This window comes from Myotis brandtii, unplaced genomic scaffold (genome assembly GCF_000412655.1).
Source record: "Myotis brandtii unplaced genomic scaffold, ASM41265v1 scaffold374, whole genome shotgun sequence".
NCBI lineage: Eukaryota > Metazoa > Chordata > Mammalia > Chiroptera > Vespertilionidae > Myotis > Myotis brandtii.
The window spans coordinates 4,140,711-4,162,224 of record NW_005364372.1 but is presented as its reverse complement, the minus strand read 5'-3'; the positions used below and the strand labels follow the sequence as shown (position 1 = coordinate 4,162,224).

The 21,514-nt window shown below is 39.1% G+C and overlaps 1 protein-coding gene and 1 long non-coding RNA gene across 10 annotated transcripts in view; both read left to right on the top strand.

The window, feature by feature from the left end:
- The window catches only part of HDAC9 (histone deacetylase 9), an 846,941-nt gene that overhangs the window by 385,208 nt on the left and 440,219 nt on the right, over window positions 1–21,514 (top strand). The window lies entirely within an intron of this gene.
- On the top strand, window positions 259–20,187 carry LOC106727145. Its single transcript, XR_001363302.1, has 3 exons — window positions 259–459; window positions 9,486–9,490; window positions 20,176–20,187. It is a non-coding gene; the product is annotated as an uncharacterized LOC106727145 (long non-coding RNA).

Genomic DNA, 21,514 nt, shown 5'->3' with positions numbered 1-21,514 from the left:
ATATATTTTAAAAAAGATAAATATTGTTGTGCTGTGTTCAAGATAAGGCATCGGATGACCATTAAGAATGTGCAGAATGACAGACAAAAACAGGAAGCACACAGCAATTCAAGTGTATTCTCAAAGAAGTGAAGATGTAAATAAATTCAGAGGGTAGGAGTAAAGGCAATTGTAGGAACCAGTTGCATCCTGGCTGCTCTTAATTAGCAGGTTGAGGGTTTGGGGAGGTGATGTAATTGTTTGAAGCTTTGGAAGCTGAGGTGAAGTAGTCAGTTATCTGTTCATTTTTTTCACTCAAAAATATTTGAGAGCCAACCATGTGCCTGTATTGTCCTTGGCATTGAGGATACAACTGTGAAACAAGGAGATACGTGGTTGACAGATTGTTCAATTGAATGATGGCTAGATAAGGCTACTTTAGATAGTAGTAAGGACTAAGGAAAAATAAAATTGAAAAATGTAAAGCTTTTTGAGGAGGCTAAGATGTAAAGAGCATCTTCTCAATAAAAGGAGGTTTTCTATCAACATTCCGTTTGGGCTCATTCAAACAGAATGCATGCATGGTTAAAATAGAGCAGAAAATGTTTTGGAATTCTTTTAGTCTCCACTTACCTCTGTCCTGTGCAAGGAATGGGGGAGCTTTTATCAGTGGGCAGGTGAGGAAGCCAGGGGAAGGCTGTTTGGTAGCCATGATTTCCTCTATTTCCAAAGAGACTGAGGGATCACTTCTTCCTAGGAGTAATGCTGTTGGCTAGAAATTAAGGACCGTTTAGTATCCTTTACCATTGTTCCTTCCTAAAGATTCATATCTGCCCGCGGTGTGGCTCAGTGGTTGGGTGTGACCTATAAGCCAGGAGGTCACAGTTCAATTCCCAGTCAGGGCACATGCCTGCTTTGGGACTCGATCCTCAGTAGGGTGCGTGCAGGAGGCAGCCTATCAATGACTCTCGCATTATTGATGTTTCTATCTCTCTCTCCATCTCCCTTCCCCTTTTAAATCAATAAAAGTATTTTTTTAAATTCATCTCTGCCCCTTATCCCAGTATGTTGAAATGTATTATCTAAGCAATATGAACCATCCTGGTAGTTTACTGAAATGAATAATTCCTCTTCCCTTAGGAGACAAAAAGAAGGGGTACATTATATCCTCATTTGCTGAAGTTAGAAGTCTAAGAACATTTTCTCATAAACACAATATTGCACACTCTTATAAAATACACTTATTGAGCACCTACAATGTGCCAAGTATGTAATTCAAATATATTATGGGTCACAGAACAACTTTTTAGATGGCTATAGAATGGTAACTTCCTTACAAGATATTTAGAATACATAGTCATTTGTGTGGAAGAGTGGATAGATTTGTGACAAATGGCTACAGTCGTTGAAAAGGGAAGTATTTCATGGAGGTGATAGTTCTGTTTTTGTTGTGTGTGTGTGTGTGTGTGTGTGTGTGTGTGTGTGTGTGTGTGTGTGTGTTTAAAAGGAGAAACAACAATGTAACAGCTAGGAGCTATTTTCCCCACACATTCTGCTTTCTCATGGGTAGGGAACAATGATGGATACACGTAGTAGGACGGACAAACATTTTTGAGGGACTGACACATTATCTCACATGCTTGATGCCTCATGGGGTTTTCCCTTGACATTCCAAGTGGTCTAAGGCAAATGGAATGAAAGCGCAATTAGAATAGAGCAGGAAGTGTTCTGGGCTATTTTAATCTCCGCTGACTTCTGCCTTGTGGAAGGGATGGGGAAGCCTTTATCAGCAGGTAGACAGGGAGCCAGGGAAGGCTGTCAGCTAAGATTCTTCTGGAGCTTCAAGAAGACTGGGACTGAGCCAGACTCCTGGCCAACATGCTTTGTTGGATTCACAGTGTAGCTTGAGGAAAATAGTTAATAGCTACCTTTATTTTCCCCCAAGGTATTTGAAAGCTAGATGTCTTGTTCATCTGTCATTGTTGTGTGTATAAATATATAGGAATAATTAGCTATTTCCTTTTTTCTGAGATACCCTTTGCTCCATTCCAGCTAGTCTTCACTGGGAGAATTCCTAACTCTTACAAAGGCCAGTTCCAGTGTCTCCAAATTCCGCCCCCTCCCACAATCCTCTGCAGTACTTCCCCAGTTATGTTTCTTTTCCTCTCTTCCTCCCTGCCCTCTCCACTAATACTTTATTATTCTCTTAGAACATTCCCATTTTTTTGTCTTACACTGTGTTATTTAAGTTTGTTCCCCCCCAATTAGTTATATTATAAGCTCCAAGCAGAAAAGGATCATGTTTTACTTCTATTTTTATTCACTACAGTGCCTAGCACATAATTTATCCCTGACACTATTTTTAAATAAATGAGTGAGTGATTAAAGAGTACAGTGGCATTGCACTATCTGTTTTTATAATTTTTTTATTTTTTAGAAATGATTTCTTCTATGTAGAAAATAAGTCCTCAGTTTCATTGTAAATTTGAAAAATATAGACTTTTGGGGAAAATGTTAGAGCCTTTGACTCAAAAATTAAAAACATCCATTCTAGAATGTAAGTCAAGAATGACCTCCAGTGCTTTGACAATATGTATATGACACTTTGAATGATTTAATTATTCTCAACAATCTTATTTGCTGTGGGGAATTTTGGAATATTCTTTTTTGACTTGATTTTTCAATGAATCATACCAATAGAAATTTCATGAGATATGTGTCTGCATTCCAATGTTAAGTGTGAAATAGCTAATTTAAGAGTGCCTGAATATAAATGCATACTTTTTATCCAAGAAGAATAAATTTGGTTGTGCCACTGATTACAGGTGTATTTTATATTATTTAGACACCCACTTCACACTTAATCCTGTTTTTCTCATTGTGATATTTTTATGTAGAGACAGTTTTCTTAAATCAAAAACAAAAAATGGACGGTTTTCTTTGGCTAACCAAAGTATCGACTTGAAACAGTACCTTACCTCCGATGGCTATTGAGGGCTCATCTGCATTATTCAGGCATTACTTAATTGGCTGTGTTCTTTGGGAAGGAGCAATGAGAGAAGATTTTTTGGTAAACACTTTGATAATCAAATTTCGAGTGCCAAGGGTATCAGTATTTAAAAAAAAATCTAACATAAATGTCAGAACAAGGAATTCACAGAGTGAGATATTAAGGGGAAAACAGATGGAAGGAATGAATCAATCTCTATACACAGCTATTCAAGGAGAAAATGAAGTAAATATATTTATGTCTAAGTGGGAGAGGAATGGTGAAGAGAATAAGGTGTAAGTAGGGAAGAGATGCATAATTTCATAATTTTTAAGGATTAATTTTTTTTTTGCTCTGGTTCAGACTTAAAAAACTCAGCACAAGTTAGAATAAACTAAGGGCATTAAGGCACAGAAAATTAATTGAGCTAGCTAATAATATAAATATGAGCCAAGCAGGGAGTTGGATAATAAAACCAAATTTTGCAATGAAGCCATGGAGCTCAGTTTATGAGAGCCCAGGGAACGAATGCTTCCAGCGTTCTCTCCGAGACTTTGCGAAAGCTGCCAATTGTGTTTTCTCATCATTGTGAGTGCAGGCTAAGTTTCTAGCTGCTGTAATAATCAGATTGAGATGGAACAAATCAAGACTGGCAGACTATGGATTTAGAAGTTCCCCATTCTCAAATTAAGAATTACCAAGAATTAAGAATTAGTTCAAGCCAGTTTCCAGAGAATTACAATGCAGTGGTGGGAGTTATACTCAATTAGAATAACACATTTGTTTTTCTGTTCTGAAAGTTGAATATGAAAATGTTCAGAAAAATTATCTGGATATCAACTTAACCTAATGTGTATATTGTAAGAAGGAAAATAATAGAAATAGCCTCAGGCAGCTGATGATTAAATATATTAAAACCAATGTTCCTACTCTAAAATCACTTCCTTCAGGTTTTAATCAAGAGTCAACTCTCACTATCCATTATCCCAAACAAATGGAATCTTCTGTGTCATTGACCTGAAAAGACCAATGATCGCTCTCGCTCTCTCTCTGTGTGTGTGTGTGTGTGTGTGTGTGCCTTCTCTCTAGCAGATAGTCTTAAAGCCTAATATGGATATAACTACCTCTAGAAAACTTTATTGTGAGTTCATTTTCATATGACTAAAAAATATATTAAATTGCCTTGTAGCCATCGGAGAAAACATCTTTCTACTTCATTATATGCTGTCCAGTCAAGTTCCTTGAGCACTTGAACCAATATGTAGTAGAGATTATCTTTACACTTAAACGGTCATATATGTGAAAACCATTTTTCCCACACCCATGCAGTTATTGGCTATTGTCAGACTTTAAGTATTTTTGCCAAGTTGAGAGATGAAAATTGGCACAGCATTACTTTTTTATGTTAATTTCTCTGATTTCTCTGGACTTGAATGATTTTTACATGTTATTAGCCATTTGGGTTTTGCTTTATGGAGAAAGACTTCTAAGAATACAAAAATGTTTAAAGGGAAAAAAAAGTCTATCAGTGAATGTCACCCTGTTAACAGATTTAAATTTTAAAAAAACCAAGATCATCTCATTTGATGCAAAAAAAAAAATTCAATAAAATGCAGTGACTTTTCAGGATATAAGCTCTTATTCAACTAAAAATAAGAGAAGAAAGTAAGGGTTTATCAACTACAATCCTTTATGAAACTTTATATTTACTTAGAGGCCCAGTGCACGGATTTGTGCACTGGTGGGGTCCCTCGGCGTGGCCTGCTGGGATCAGGCCAAAACCGGAAGTCTAACGCCGCCTGCCTATCCTGCCTGCCACTCCTACTCATCCTGACCCTGCTGCACCTGCTACTGCTGCCACTCGGTAGGCTCGCTGCCGCTCAGCTCCACTGTAGACTCTGGGCTGTGGTGTCCAGCCATGAGCCCTGCTTCTGGCACCCCTTGGTAGGGTGAGTGGCACGCCCACTGTGGGAGCACACTGACCACTAGAGGGCAGCTCCTGCGTTGAGCGCCTGCCCCCTGGTGGTCAGTGCACGTCATAGCGACCAAGCGACTGGCCACTCGGTAGGCTCGCTGCCGCTCAGCTCCACTGTAGACTCTGGGCTGTGGTGTCCAGCCATGAGCCCTGCTTCTGGCACCCCTTGGTAGGGTGAGTGGCACGCCCACTGTGGGAGCACACTGACCACTAGAGGGCAGCTCCTGCGTTGAGCGCCTGCCCCCTGGTGGTCAGTGCACGTCATAGCGACCAGGCGACCAGTCCAACAGGCAATCGGTGGAATGGTCGCTTAGGTTTTTATATATACAGATGGCAAAGATAAAACTCATTCTCTTTAATGTCAGGAACTTTGTCTTTGAAGCGTCTGGTCAGTGTTCTAAGACAGGAACATTCAATAAGGGTGTGTAAAGAAACTAAGTGAACTAATAGATAGAGTTCAGTACAAGGTGAGTACAACATAAAAAAAAATGGAAAGGATTGCTTTATGCGAGAAATAACCAAACACAAAACATAAAAAATGTGATACCATTTATAGTAGCATGATAAAATTATTGAAGGGCATGGAAGAAAACTGAACAAGTTTGAGATATGCTGCATCCATGAATAGGAAGACTATAGCCCTAAAAAGTCAGTTATTCTAAAATTAATTTAGAAACCTCTCTGTATTTAAAACAGCCAATTTTCTTAAAAAACAGATAGCATTTATAATACAAAAGTCAAATGTGCTTAATTACATAGTAAAAAAGTACTTCTCACTTCCTCTTCACCATTCAGTTCCCTGCTTCAGATAGCCTGATATCAATTTCTTCTCTACTTTAGAGATATATTAGTTCAAATTCAGTTAGAATCCTACCAGGCTCTGTCAGGGAACAGGACATAGTGATTCCAACCTTCAAGTGTAAGAGTAAGTGTGCATGAATGGCAATTTGGTAACACAGCAAAGGAGGAGAAGGAGATCTGTGAAAGCATACCAAGTGGTGTTAATGATAATTGGTGTGGGCAAGGACAAGGTCAAATAGATCAGAGGGCCAGAATAAAGAGTTCTGTTTAATGACTTTGTATATGATAGGGTTTGCATTACAAATCAGTAATGATAGACTATGGTTTGGGAAGAATTAACATATTCAATTTGTAAACTCATAGTCAGGTGATATTGTACTCAAAAATATCTATTTTTATAAAACCACTAGAGGCCCAGTGCACAAAAATTTGTGCACTGGAGGGGAGTCCCTCAGCTCGGCCTGCCCCCCTCTCAGTCCGGGAGCCCTCGGGATGTCCTACTGATGGCTTAGGTCCACTCCCTGCGGGAGGCGACCGGCGATCCTGGGAAGGTACTGCCCCCATCACCCCCTCACTGCTGCTGCTTCTGGCCTCCCTCTGTGGGAGGTGGCCGGGTCAAACAGGGGAAGGTGATGCCCCCATCGTGCTGCTGCTGCTGCCACTGCCAGCTGTCACGGCTACCTGAGCCTCAGCCTGGGCCTCTGCTGCGGCTTTGTCCGGAAGACGTCTGGTCTATTTAGTATATTACCCTTTTATTAGTATAGATTGTTGTCCAGTTGGACAACTTACAACTTAAACTTCTGCAAAGCCCATGCATTGTTTCATGGATGCAGGGTCTTCCCCTTTATGGAGGGATGTAAAGGAATTTTATGAAGGAACAGGAAGGATTTTTAGTTAAATTTAGCTAAATTAGGTGAGAGAAGTACTCAATATTTAAATAGCACACCAATTTTCCTGAGATAATTTGAGACTAATTTAAATAAAAAGTTCAGAGTTAGGAGAACCTTTACTGTTAATCAGAAATAAAAGGTTTTGTCATCACTTTACTGTTAATCGGAAATATAAGCGTTTATCATCAGTGTGCATTCCCCCACCACCACCCCACCACCCCAGTCTCTGCCTTGAATACAATAGAGGGGTGGTAATTCATTAAGGAAGAAAGATAGATAACGCTATCCTAAGGTGTCACCAAATAGTAGTTGCTAGCATTGCCTAAAAAGACAATGAATAAGTGAGTTTTAAGGTGAGACCTGAATGACTAGAAGATCCCAGCCATGCTAAGATGAAAGGAAAGGCATTCCAGGCAAAAGGAACAGCCACTGCAAAATATATATGGCTGTTTTCAGAATGAAGGCTAGCGTGGCCACAGCATTTTCCACAAAAACAGAGAGGGAAGGGTAAATAGTTAGGCCTGGGTGGCTTGAACATTGCATCCAAACTGTGTTTTGCAACAATCTTAAAATGATATACCTTCCATATTCCTAACTTGGGGTTTCACAAGCTCGTAAGTGTCACACACCACTATCTGCTGTTCTATGCACGCAAGAACAACTTGTGTTGCATGGCCTACTAGGTATGAAATAAGGAAAATTGGGTGTACTTGTTCAGTCACATTTTTATGGGCCTAGAAAGGTACTAAGAGATTTCAGGTTTTAATGAAATTGATGAAGAAACACCAGACTCTGGTCTTAGGGAGCTTATACCTTACAAGGGTGTTAGCTCAGGCTCTGCCAGTGTTTGTGTAAAGGTTGCTAATTTAGTTGTCTTCTCTTGGCATCTATAAACCATGAGGGGATTTGGCTAGGTTACTATTAGGGTCGCCACCTAATAGTCAATGTCAGTGATTCACCTTTTTAATTACCTAAAATGGATAGGTCACAGCATTCTATCTTTCGTGCACACCAAATGTAATTTGAGTCAGTGGTTAAATTGTCATGCTAACGGGTGGGTATAGAACTGTCAGGTTATAATACTACATATTTTAGGCTCAGAATGTATTCTCCTCTAGTTTATTTTAACTCGGTTCTGAAGCTTGTGCTGTAACTGGTTTTGAATGTCTTACCTTTCCCCAAATGTTATGGTTAGATGTGTTTACAAAGAACTATTAGTAATTGTTATGATATGTCTAGCTTAATTTGATACGTCAGAACCATCCAAATCATTCTCTTTCTCTGTCCATATACATATATACATGTGCCTGTATGTGTTTGTGTGTATACTAGTAATGTGTACACATATATAATACATGTAGTACAGTTATAATTGAATTTATATTGTATCTTCCTGTAGCAAGAGTCATGACATTCTTCTAACATAATAGAAGGAAAAATATGATGATGTATTAAACTCAGATGTGTTTTAGGACCAGTTATTTATTTCTGTTTTAGAAATGAAGATTATCACTTTACTGTTAATCAGAAATATAAGACTTTATCATCAGTGTTCATTTTTCCCCATCTATGCCCAATGATCGCATTTGAATTCTCTAGATCTCATTTAGAACTGCATTTCACTTTTAAAAGTTGGGTCTTATTTTGGGCTAATAAATATAACAGAAAAGTCTATTTAAATAGCACTATAGTGGAAATTATTACAAATAACCGGAAAGTTTAGTCGAATGCTTCAATAAATATTGCCAATTAAAATAATGAATGCAAGTCAGCTGCTAAATAGATAAGAAATCATTTCCAGTTATTTCCTCCCACAATTTATTTAAATCAAAATAATTTTCTTGGTAAAAACAGTATTTTGGAATAAGTAGCGCAGAATCCTTAGGAATTCTTTAATTCATAATTTTTTCTATACCCCAGTTTATAGTTAATATGGTTAGAATTTTAAAAGACAGAGATTATATTGGTTATTGGTCCTAAAGTCATATTTTATTGGGTTTTACACTTACTCTGGGTGATATTTAAATGATGCCAAAGCTACATGTTGCAATCAAGATAGCAACAGTATTCTTTCCTTCTTTCTCCTTCCAATCTTTTGAAATGTAATGCATGGAAATTTTTCTTTCATATGTTAAGTGTATTTCTTTGCTGAATATAGTGTGCCTCACTGAAGTATTCCCTTTTTTGCCAAAAACACATCAGTCATTCACAAATATTCAGTACTCTGAGAATGAAATTTTTTTTAGCAACTTGGGTAGTTGGAGAAAGCCAGTTTGCAAAGATTTCTAACTCCACGGTGTTTAATGTATCTGTGGAAGCTGGGGCTGAGATTAGCACCCAGCATAGAGGTAGAGTCCTAGATACATGGGACCCTGCCAGCTACCATATCATAGACCAAGGTTTGTAGCTGATTAGTAGCATGATGCTAATCAGCTTTGTATTTTGTGGATGAGATAAAAATGTATTACAGTTTTCAAGAACAAACTAGGTTCTGTCCCTGAACACATTCATTAACATTTCAGGAAAATACCTATAAAGTAAAAATAAAATCCTTGAATGAATTAAAACATGGAAATTCAAATAAGGAAAGCCAAGATCTAGAACAATGCCCGATACATAATAATTGTTCAATGAATGTTTGTTGAATGAGTAGGTGAATTAATAAATTGAAAATTATTTATAGCAACAAAAATTGTTTATTTTATTAAAATGTACATATACCTTTGTACTTTATGTTTCTAGGCCCCATTATTATACTGGGTTCTCTGAGTATATATTTTAAAAATCCAATCCTTAATTTAAGGGAATTAAAGCAGAGCCTCTCTTAATTTGTCATGATACTTTTATTAAGGGGATGTTGTTAGGCATTGTAGCTATGTCATAATTTAAATATGGAGATACTTCAATGACACTTAAGGTGTTTGGGGGCTGTTTCCTTCAGACTAAAGTGGCATTTGCAGCTGTGCTGTGAACTCTTCGTTCTCCTGCTGGCCTCTTTCTAGTGGACACATCCTGTTATCCTAATTTATTATGTGCAATAGAGTTAGTTAGGAAAGAGAATGGAATGTCACCTTATGATGCTACTCAATATCCTACTTACTGGGAACTCTAAAGGAAAACCCCAACTCACCCCCCCCCCCCCCGCCAGAAAAATCTCCACAGAGCAATATGATGTGTGTCAAGTTCAGATTCTAGTGTGACCGTAAATTGAGCATCTGCTCTGGCTTAGATAAAAAATCAAACATCATAGTGGTAAAAATGTTCATGAATAGATTATTTTAAAAGACCAACATCAGATTCTAGGCTTCTTTATTTTTTGAGAAAAAAAAAAATTCAACCCGCATTCTATAGAATTCTGATTTCCCTTTCTATAAACATGAATATTTAGTCCAATTCCTAATTTCTTGGCTCAAAACTGGTGACCTCACACATAGAAAAACTCACTTTCTAATGTGGAAAGGCAGATACGCCTGCAAAGGTCATGTGTGACGAGCTCCACGTGTTTATGGCATCAGGGACTTGCTAGGCTTCAGCGGACTGCCTGACATCCTCCATTCACTGCTTTCCACCTGAGTCTGTGTGCTTGCTTGTTTGCTTGCTTGCTTGTTTAAAAAACATCATCTATTCTCTTTCTGATTCGGAGGATGGAGGGTCGTCAGGTCTCCAAAGGCTGATATCCATCAGCGTTGGCTGGGGCGGCACCCTCACCTGGGCCTTGGAGTACTTTTCAAGCTCATTGGGGTTGTTGACCAGGGTTGGTTTCTTGTAGTTACAGGATGAAGGCCCTGGGGGTTTTTGTGGGCTGTCAGCTTGATTCATTGTCACCCTTGAGAGCAGTGGTTCTCAACCTTATAATTCCTCATGTTGTGGTGACCCCCAACCATAAAGTTATTTTCGTTGCTACTTCATAACTGTAATTTTGCTACTGTTATGAATCGTAATGTAAATATCTGATATGCAGGATATATATTCATTGTTACAAATTGAACATAATTAAAGCATAGTGATTAATCACAAAACAATATGTAATTATATATGTGTTTTTCGATGGTCTTAGGCGACCCCTGTGAAAAGGTCGTTCGACCCCCAAAGGGGTTGCGACCCACAGGTTGAGAACCGCTGCTCTAGAGGCTCTGCCACATCACATTCTCATTAAATACATGTTAAGCTTCACATTTCTCTGATTTCTTCTAATACTAGTCAGAGAAAACTTCTCTTAAAGAGTCCCATATGACCAAGTTAGGCCCACGTGGGTAATATCTTAAAGTCAACTTATTACTCACATCACCTTAATTCGTAACACGCCTTAATTACACCTGCAAATTCCGTAATCATGGAGGTAACACCAGGTGGGAGCCTCACATGAATCACCTTACAGTTCTGCCTTCCTCAGGAATTTTTTGAAAATGTATTATTTTTGATGCATTCTAGAGCCATCTCATCCTCCGGCTCAGCTCCAGTTACCAGCTTTGTGCCGATAACTCACCAATATCTAGCCTAAGCCCCTACCTCACTCCAGAACCTTTAGACCTGCATCAGCAACTCCCAATGTCCATTTAGAGGCCCCACAAACAGCTAACTTTAGAGACTAGATAAAAGACTAGTCACCTGCCTCAGTTTCTATGAACCTAAAAGTCCAACGAATGCATGATGAAAATGAGTTCTGAGGATGCTTAATTTCTTTACTATTCTCCACTTGGAGGTGCACCTAAAGCATGATCGCTTGCACGTGGTAAGAATCCAGAACATTGACTGGGAATGAATGAACAAGAGTCAGAGACCGCCCTTGAGCCATTTCCTCCCCTTCGTTCCCCCTCGCTGCACTCAGAGCCTGACACACCGCTCTCCCAGTTCTCCCATACGTTTGTTCTAAAGAATTAGCTATTTTCTTTATCACACCATCGTCTGCTTCTTGTGTTCTCTTGTTTTCAACCAGGCTTTTCTCACTGCTAATTTGGTCGTTTGCCAACCTTTAGGGACAAGCCCTTGCAGGTAGAGGAGTATAAGAGAAACCAGGGCACCTTAATTAAAGACGAGGCCCTTCATTCCTCTCTCCCACACCCCATTCTCATCCGCCAGGGTTATGACAACAGGGCGGACAGTGGACTTTTGATATTAACTTGGTGAGAAACAGGGCAGTGAGGACAGGAGTCTTCTTTCGCGTGTGAAGGAACTCGGGACTATACTTCTGCCACTGTGGTGACAGCTCTGCCGGCTGAAGTACAGGTTTTTGTTTTAAAAATACAAGTGATCCCCTTCACTTTCTGTTCTCGGTCCTCGCATTCACATGCTCACACACACTGTGTTCATTTTTCCCCCTTTTGAAGTAACAGGAGAAAGTTTCACCATAGACTAATAATCATATATTTTCTGTTTTGATTGAGAATTTAAAAGGGCATTATTCATTATGATTTCACATAAAATTTCATGTATTGGTTTATTGTCCCCCCCAGTGGTTAACTTTTGAGGGATCCCTTTTCTATAACTACGTTGACTTCTATTAATATGAACCCAAATCAATAGTTTGATGTAAACCAGAAAAACAGGGGGGAGAGAGGGAGATGGTACCTGGAGAACCCAAAAGATTCATGAATGGCCTTTAGGTAGTTTCTGAATCCTATGACATTTGCTTCACAGTAATATATTTATGCACATGCACATTTTTCTTGAGAGACTATTCTATGTCTAAGTCTCAAAGTCATGTGTGACCCCAGCAAATACAAGTTATCACTTGTAGAAGGAGTGATCACACATTTGACTGTTTGGCATCTCACACCTGAAGTCAGTAGTCCCAGATTAACACCAGGGGAGGCTATTAGGGCTAGGCTTACCCACAGCCACAGTGCACAGTGGCAAGCAAGATGTGCCCTCCCTGCACAATATTGAAAAAGTAGAGACAGAACTAAGACAAACAAAGCAGCCTAATCCCAAAAGGACCAACAAGCTTTAAGGGAACCACTGTGTCAGTGCAGTACGTGATGGGCACTTTGATGGCCCCCTGTCATCTTTAAAAACAGGAATATGCCTAATCTGTTGTGAAACAAGCCCCTTACAACAGTAAAATGAAATTTAAAATTATCCTATATAGTAAAAGCCTAATATGTTAAGTGTCCGACCATTTGTTCAACCTTTCGACCAGTCCCTATGATTCGCCCTGACCACCAGGGGGCAGACACTCCGACTGATAGGTTAGCTTGCTGCTGGGGTCCAACCCATTGGGACTGGGCGAGACAAGTCGGACATGCCCTGGAGCCCTCCCTCGGTCCCTACCCTGCCTGATCATGCACTGGTGGGGTCCCTGGGCCTGGCCTGTGGGATGGGCCGAAACCGGCTCTCCGATATCCCCAGAGGGGTTCTGGATTGCAAGAGCGTGTGCACCGGGCCTCTAGTTTCAAAGGAAAACTTCAGCCATCTGAAGTGTTTATTCCCAAGTGAATTGAAATAGGCATGTGAGATTGCGTTGTGTGTGACCTGACCCTTAAACTGATCCGATGATGGAAAATGAAAGTTGGTGTCCATAAGCCCAGTGCCTGGCTTATTAGTTTTACACACATTTGTCAGCTCTGCTAAATGATTAAACACTTTGTGTGGACAGTGATCCTAAAGCAGTGATGGCGAACCTATGACACGCCTGTCAGAGGTGACACCCGAACTCATTTTTTTGGTTGATTTTTCTTTGTTAAATGGCATTTAAATATATAAAATAAATATCAAAAATATAAATCTTTGTTTTACTATGGTTTCAAATATCAAAAATTTACTATATGTGACACGGCACCAGAGTTAAGTTAGGGTTTTTCAAAATGCTGACACGCCGAGCTCAAAAGGTTCGCCATCACTGTCCTAAAGCTTGGTTCCAGGGCCCTACTTCACAGACCAAAATGAAAAAGATGCTAGCAAAAATTATACTTTAGCTACTATGCCTTGAAAAAAAATAATTCCATTTATATTAATGAGTTTATGGGTGAGGTCATGAGGACTCATTCTAGGAAAGATCTCTTTCAGTGTAATCCTATCTAGAGAGAGTTAAATGAGTTATGTTTGACTTGGCGGCCTAAGTCAGAAGCAAATTACGTGTCAAATAATGCCACAGTTTTTTCACTAATGACAGACAGTGGGAAAATGGTTACCATGTGTCAAACATTAAAGAGGTTAATATCTCTAAGGTACAAATCTAAACTCTAAATCAATAAGAAAAATAACATTAATTTAGTGGAAAGATGGTCAAAGGTATGAAGAGCACCTTCATAGAGGAAGAACCAAAAATGGCCCATAAATAAATGAGTAGATGATCAATCTCAGTCACGATTAATACATTGATGAGGTGCTATTTTTGTGTCCATTATATTGGTAAAAGTAAAAAGACTCCTAATACCCAGTGTTGATTAGGGTTTTGAGTAAAAGGCACCCTTAGTGGAAGAACATACAGATAAAAACTGGTATGAGCATAATTTGCAGTACTATCAAAATTTAAAAAGTACATACTCTGCAGTTCAATAATTCCACTTAAATACTATACCAAAATACTTGCACAAATGCACAAGAATTTGTATAGGATATTTATTTGCAGTGTTATTTATAGTCATGATAAATTGAAGGCGATTCCAGTTATTGGACAAAACAAAAATCAATAGCCATAATCCATATTCTAAAATGCTAAATTAAAGTCATTAAATTTAATAAGTAATGACAATATATTAGGGAAGAATTGGATAGATATATTATTGAGTGGGGAAAAAACTCAAAATGTATTACTACATACATATAGGATGGTAAACTCAAGAAATGAGTCCATAATATCATTTTAGTGCTATAGGAACAGAATAACATTTTAAATAAGAGTATTTTAATCTAAAGAAAAAAAACACACTAGAATGAAACATATAAATTAAAAAAAGTTGTTAGTCATGATTTTATATATATACATATATGTATATATGTATTCTTTTCTCAATGTGTTAACTTGAAATTGAAAGTATTAATAAAATTAATTCACTAATAAGATTAATTACACATTAAGATAATGATGCTATGTTATTATTTTTATTCTGCAGATCTCTTGCAGATAATTTTTACTTAGTTTATTATACCATCTTATTCTCCTTTCTATACTTTAGAAAGAGCTCACAATTATACAAGCCAGTTACCTATTACTTGCAGAAATGTCACTCACTATTAATATCACTTTGTAGCACAGAAAAAAATTTTAGCATAATTAGAGGCAACCAGTCTGCTTAGAGTTGGTTAATTAAGTTGCAAAATTCTAAGGGAGATGATGAACTAAGTAGACATATGTATATAGAGCTTTCTGTTCTGCTTTTTTATCAAATGTTTCTGGCACCTGGGTTTCTCAACTGCCCTTCTGTTGAATCTGATTTTCAAATTCATGTTTGGAAGAGCAAGTAGTACTCTCTGGGCAAGTAAGCTCTTCATTTGTAGAGTGATGATATGTCAACACACATTTTCTAAAATAACAGCCCTACTACCCTCAATGTCTTGGAAAGAGTTACCTGATACCCAGAGATTGGAATACAACTAGCCGAGAGCCTTGGACATAAAGCAGGAGGGTTTGTGAAAGAAGATATCCCAGAGAGCTGGAGCCTTGCTCTGCTGTGTCGACATGTCTAGAGCTCAGAATAAAATTGAGTTTCCTGCTTTAGCCATAGCTGGGTCTTAAAATAACCTGAAGAAATTATAGTTCTGATTACATAGAAAGTGAAGGACTTAGAACATTCTCCTAATAAAGCCATGAGAATGACACGAAGCTTAGTCACCGGCAGTCCTTCTCTAACAGGCATTTTAGAGAGAAAAATAGAGCTCTGAAATTGGATAATTTGATTTGAAATCTTGCCTAATAATTTTAAGAATTCAAAAAAACCTTTCTTTTTTGGCCAAAAAAATTAATGATCTAGAATCCAATTATGAAAGAACAGGCTTTTAAAATGTTTGATAGCTCCAGTAATAGAAAAAAATATAATGGCCTGAAAAATCACATTCTACTGGAAATCTCAATCTTGGGTATCTTTGCTTTTTGCATTTTGAATGGGCGCATTTAATGTCATTTCCTTTTGGGAACATGGCGTTGGAACAGTAGATGGGGTATTTGATTCTGTGTTGGAGCCTATCTGCTAGAGTACAGATTTTAGGAGCAAAACACTTCTTGTTTCACTTTAATTCACAAAGGGAGATGTCTCACTTGATGCCTTGACATGTGTCATATCACAAATCGTTTACATGGAATTCGTGCCCATCATCCATCTATTTGATTCACACACCATGAATGAAATAAACAAAATGGATAAAGCTTCTAATACTTCCAGTGAAAAAAATAGTGCTATTACTTTCACCTTTAATGGGCTACCCCACATGGCATTGATTGCCACACTGTCTCACTCTGTTTATTTATGTGCTATTTACTTTCTCAGGATAGTTTGATTCACATAGTGCTTGGGATGTAGCCATATCAGTAGTATGACTGATCATAAACAGTAGTCTAGGATTTCCAACTTTAAGAAAATAACAGGATAACAAAACAAGTAAAGGGAATGTATATTAAGATATTTAATTTTTACTTATAAATAAAAAGGAAAACATTCAATTAATAAGACTTTTTGATTAATATTCAGAAATGGTTCCAGTTATTTTTACTGGATAGTTAGCTGGATTTTTGTATTTCACATTAGATTGAGATTCAACTAAGCCTTCGCAAAGTGCCTTGAAACAGGAGGTTGAAAAAACATTTGTTGAAAGGAAAAAATCAGTTATTGAAATATTGTGTCTTCTGTTACCATTCTTGAGAAACAGTGGTGAGACAACTTAGTAGAAGTGACTAACAACGACAGAGATACAGAAGACAGGATGTAAGTCTCCAAGGTAATCAAGACCATCAAGAGGATGTTAGACCAAAATTAACACCGAGAGAAATGTGTTATGCATATATTACAGCCCACGGGGAGAAATCTGTTCATTTATAGGGAAATTGCCTCGCTGTGAATGGCTAAGTTGGCTCCTCGAAGCACACATACACACACACACAGACACACACACACCCCACTTAGGGCCATTCAGAAGTAACAACCATACATTGAAAGATTTAAAATAATAAAGCATCTCATTATTAAATACATGTTTGGACCTAGGGATGGACAGTTTAACAGAGAAATAAATGATAGGGATGTGGAGGACTCCAGGGTTAATTAAGGTCCCAGACTAAGAAATTCCGAGGAGCCAGAACCTTCTAACCATATGCTCAGCATCCACTCCCAGCTCCCAGGCCACGTTTTCATTTCTCCTCTTTATCCCCAGGATTGGTAGTCTGTCCTTAGCCTTTTCCCAGGTGTACAACCAAATAGGATCTTAGTGTCTTAACTTTGAATCCAATATAACATAAAGTTCTTTTGCTAGTACTAACAGGATAAAGGCAGCTTATGAACACACACATACACACACACACATTCAAAAAATCTAATTTCTTGCCCCATATAATTTTGATTTCGATTTTCTAGGTAAGGCAGTTGAAAAGGGGACAAGGATGTCTTAAAAAATAGTAATAGTCCATGAGATTCAATGAAGTGGTAAGAACTTTCAGTGTACGCTATTGTACTCCTTCCTCTGTAGGTGGTAAAAAAAGTGAGGAAACTGAGCACCTACAGGTTGAGCAACTTAAATTAAAAGCCATTTATAGGATGAGAGGAGAGATAACTGGAAGAAGATATTTAAAAATATAACCTTCCAGGTATAGAGAAATAAGTATGAGCAATATAATGTACAGCATGAAGGCTAGAGTTCACAATGTTGTATGATACTATATAGGACAGTTGTTCAGAGAGTAAATTCTAAGCGTTCTCATCACAAGAATATTTTTTCTTGTGTCTACAGGAGATGGTGGATGTTAACTAGACCTGTTGTGGTAATCATTTCACAATGAATGTAAATCAAACTATCATGCTATATTCCTTAAACTCACACAGTGATGTATGTCACTTATCTCTCAGTAACATGGGGAAAAACATTTGTGGGTGCCCACTGAATGAATGGTGTGAATCCAGAGGGAATGATGCTTACAGAGCACACTGTGTAGAGTGGAGGGAAAGGTGAAGTAAACAGAATGGAAAAAACGGATAGCCAAAACTGGATTACGCAAAATTGGGAAGATCTTGTTACCTTTCAAAGGAGGTAATTGAAGGGAACTTCCCTTTGTTTGAGGGGGGCTGGAAGGCCCAGGAAGAGGTGAGGCTATAAAACAGGCAGGAGACAGATGATTAAGGGCCTTTAATTCCAGGCTAAGACAGTGACTGTGCACCTCCGAAGGATTTTAAGCAGTGGAGCTGCATGATCAGAAATACTTCTTAGAAAGGTAACTTTGGTTACAGTGTAAAGGAGGGGGCACTCCTTAAAATGAGTTGTGTGAGCCCTAGCCAGTGTGGCTCAGTTGGTTGACATCATCCCGTGCACCAAAAGGCCGCTGGTTGAATTTCCTGGTCAGGGTACATACCCAGGTTGTGAGCTTGATCCCCGGGAAGGGGGCTTACAGGAGGCAGCCTATCCATGTGTGTGTCTCTCTCTCCCTTCTCCCTTCTGCTCTCCCTAAAATCAACAAAAACATTTTTTAAATGAGTTGTATGACTATCATTCAGCCTGTTAACTATTAACTATATGTGCCTCGGCAGAAATAGGGAGAAAATAATGAGTGGGAACTGCATGGACCACAAATAGAGAAATTATAACTTGATGTAAAAATTAGAGGACAAAAATCTAGCATGTCTCTTAGTTTTCTAGCCTTCATGACTGGATAGATGTGATGCCATTATTCACTCATTTGACAGGATTTTTTCTGACCCTTTATGTGCCAGACATTGGTTAAATGCCTAAGATAGATGAGGGAACAGAACCAACAACCATGTACACTTGCCCTGTGGAGCCTGGTGGGAAACATTGACCAGTTTCACTGGGTAAGGGACAGGGAAAGGATCATAGCAGAAAACCCTTAAGCAGCAAAAACACAGGAGGGGAGAAATCCCCCTGGAAACTTCAACATCTGGCTCGGTTAGCTGTTGTCAGAATAATCAAGTAAACATTGTATATGGGCATTGGGCCTCTGTGCACACACACATCCTTACATGTATACATATATTTACACATAAAATGAAGCCGAAGATGATAATACGTATATACTTCACTACTGTATTCCTTTGAGGACTAGAAGCGATTTTTTATACTTGAAGACAATTCTAACTATAGTCTTAAGGAGTGCAGGGATTTGAAACTCAGAATTACTAGTCAGTTGTAAACTTCAGACGTAGACCATTGCCTTTTGTCATTGAAAGGAACTAACATTGCTTCAGCCCTCTGCTTTGTGAGGGGGGCCACTCTCAGAGTTATACTTGAGAGGCTCACTCCCTGCTATTATTAGTAGTTGTCCAAGTTACAGGAAGTATGCAACTGGCACAAAGGTTGGAGGTGGGAGAATGGCATATTATGGATTGTGGCTTCAAGATATTTTAGCTTAAAGTCAATAGCATACAATTTTTAAAAGTATTAATACAATTGAAAATAAAGTTCAGGCATGGGGAAGGAGGAAGTTTAAGAGAGTAAACATTAAGAGGTGGGCAAAGACACTACCTAAAAGATAAATCATAAGTAAGGATATAAAGTAATAACAAAAATAATAAGATGAAGAAAAACGATACAAATAAATAATACAATAATCCTAAAAGGCTAATATGCAAATAGACCAAACTGCGGAACAACGGAACAATGGAACAACCGGTCGCTATGATGTGTGCTGACCACCAGGGGGTGTGCGCAGAACATGGCAGGTGTCGACCATGGCGGGATGGTGGAGCAGGTGAGTGGGGGTGCCAGGCCAAGGCGGCCAGGGGCATTGGTTGCTGTCACTGGGGCGAGCCTCTGGTGGTTACTGAAAATTCTTTGCTCCCGCATGCCGCAGTTCCGCCAGGCACTCGCACCTGCTGCCCACACTGGCCCTGCTCCAACCCACTGTCAACGCTGTCCCCGCTAGCACCTGCAGCCGGCGCTGGAGCTCCTGCATCATTGGGATGCAGGCACTGATCCCAATCGCTCGGAGCCATCAGCGGGTGCAAGCAGTGGCTGTTGGCCCTGATCACCCCTGAGGGTTTCTTTACCTCCCCCTGCTCCTCAGGTGCCATTGGTGCAGCAGCCTCTGCTCACACCCATTGATGGCACCAGCCCCGCACATACCCTCTGAAGTCGCCAGCCCCAATTGCTCCACCATCAGCGGGTGGGAGTGGCAGCGGCGGTGGTGGCCGGAGTGGGACTGCCAGCAGATAGGGGACCAGGGGCTGTGGCAAGAGGGGCCGGGGCAGGGGCGCAGAAGATGGGCCGAGAACCGCCCCTATGTCTACAGCAGCCTCTCAGCCCACAGTTTCTTTCAAGGTGCACGAATTTGTGCACTGGGCCCCTATTTAAGAAATAATAATACAAGAGTAAACTGTGTTTTGCATACTCATGACTATAAACCCTCTTTTGCCCACCTTGTGTATTGTGGGTGTGTGTGTGAGAGAAAGAGATTGTGAGAGACACAGAGAGAGAGAGAGAGAGAGAGATTTAGAGAATGAATCGGATTGAGTGGATATGAATTATAACTCTAATAAAACATTTTCACCCCAATACCTGATGCAAAGTATATATGGAGATTTTCTGCTAAAGAGTTTGGCTAGAAGAAGATTGTCATGAAACTAAGTGATTTAAATATGTATGAAACAAAACTAGAAAAGTATGTACACAGAAGGAAAGTTGCTTTTCTACATTGAATATCATGCTTTTAATACACCACCCAAGAAATCTTCCGAGTCTTCAAAAAATAAATCTAATTCTGCCTGAGAAATGATATTCCTCTAATTCATCTTCAGGCTTTAGTAAAATTATCCATATGTATATGAAATAATGTCCATTCTAAACTGTGATATCCAATTCATGTTTTTTTGGTAAACACTGAATTGTTTTTGCTTTTTTAAAGCTGTTGGTTTTATATACTCCTGCCTCCCCTTTTTCATGGCTTATGTATGCTGTCATTAAAATTAGAAATGCTACTGAAACGGAATATATTAATGGCTTAGTGAAGATAGGATTGCTCTTTGGATATAAGGCTGTGGTTCCCCATAAACTAAGCCTGGCCGTGCAGAGCAGGGCAGGATGCTCTCGGCCTGTTCTCTGGAGCTTGGAGTCTTTGACCTTGGGTCCACCTCACTTTGAGCATGCACGGCTCCTGGATTACTGTTCTACAGGTATCTTTTACTCTCTGCAAATGGTTTCTGGTTCCCCTGACTTTCAGTCCTAACTGCCAGTCCTGCCACTCCAGCAGCTAACACCCCACATTCTCTAAAACAGAGGTGGGGAACCATTTTTCAACCAAGGGCCATACAAAATTATCCACTCAAAAATTAGCCTGCTCTATTTGATCAAACATTTAATGAACTCACCCCTAATGCCTTGGCAGGGCCAAACCCAATGATTGTGAGGGCCTTACACAGCCCATGGGCAGGATGTTCCCCACTCCTGCCCTAAAACATAATGTCCTGTAGTTTCTTCATGTTGTGTCTTTACATGTCACTCAACAGTTGTTCTGTACCAGATGAAACTCATTCTTTTATGTATTACGTGGGGGTACATTAAGAATCACTTCCTTGAGGAAACCTGCAATTTTCATGGGGAAAGGTCCACAAAATATACAATGGATTAATATATGAACTTCTTGATATATTTTCTTGGCATCCTATAGCAATGGTTTAAGTTAATTTTGAGAATTCTTGTGTCTTGAATCATCTTTTTGCTAGACTGATGTATAAATCCTTCCACTGTCTGCTCCCGACACCCAAAGGGCTCATGTTGTGAACACTG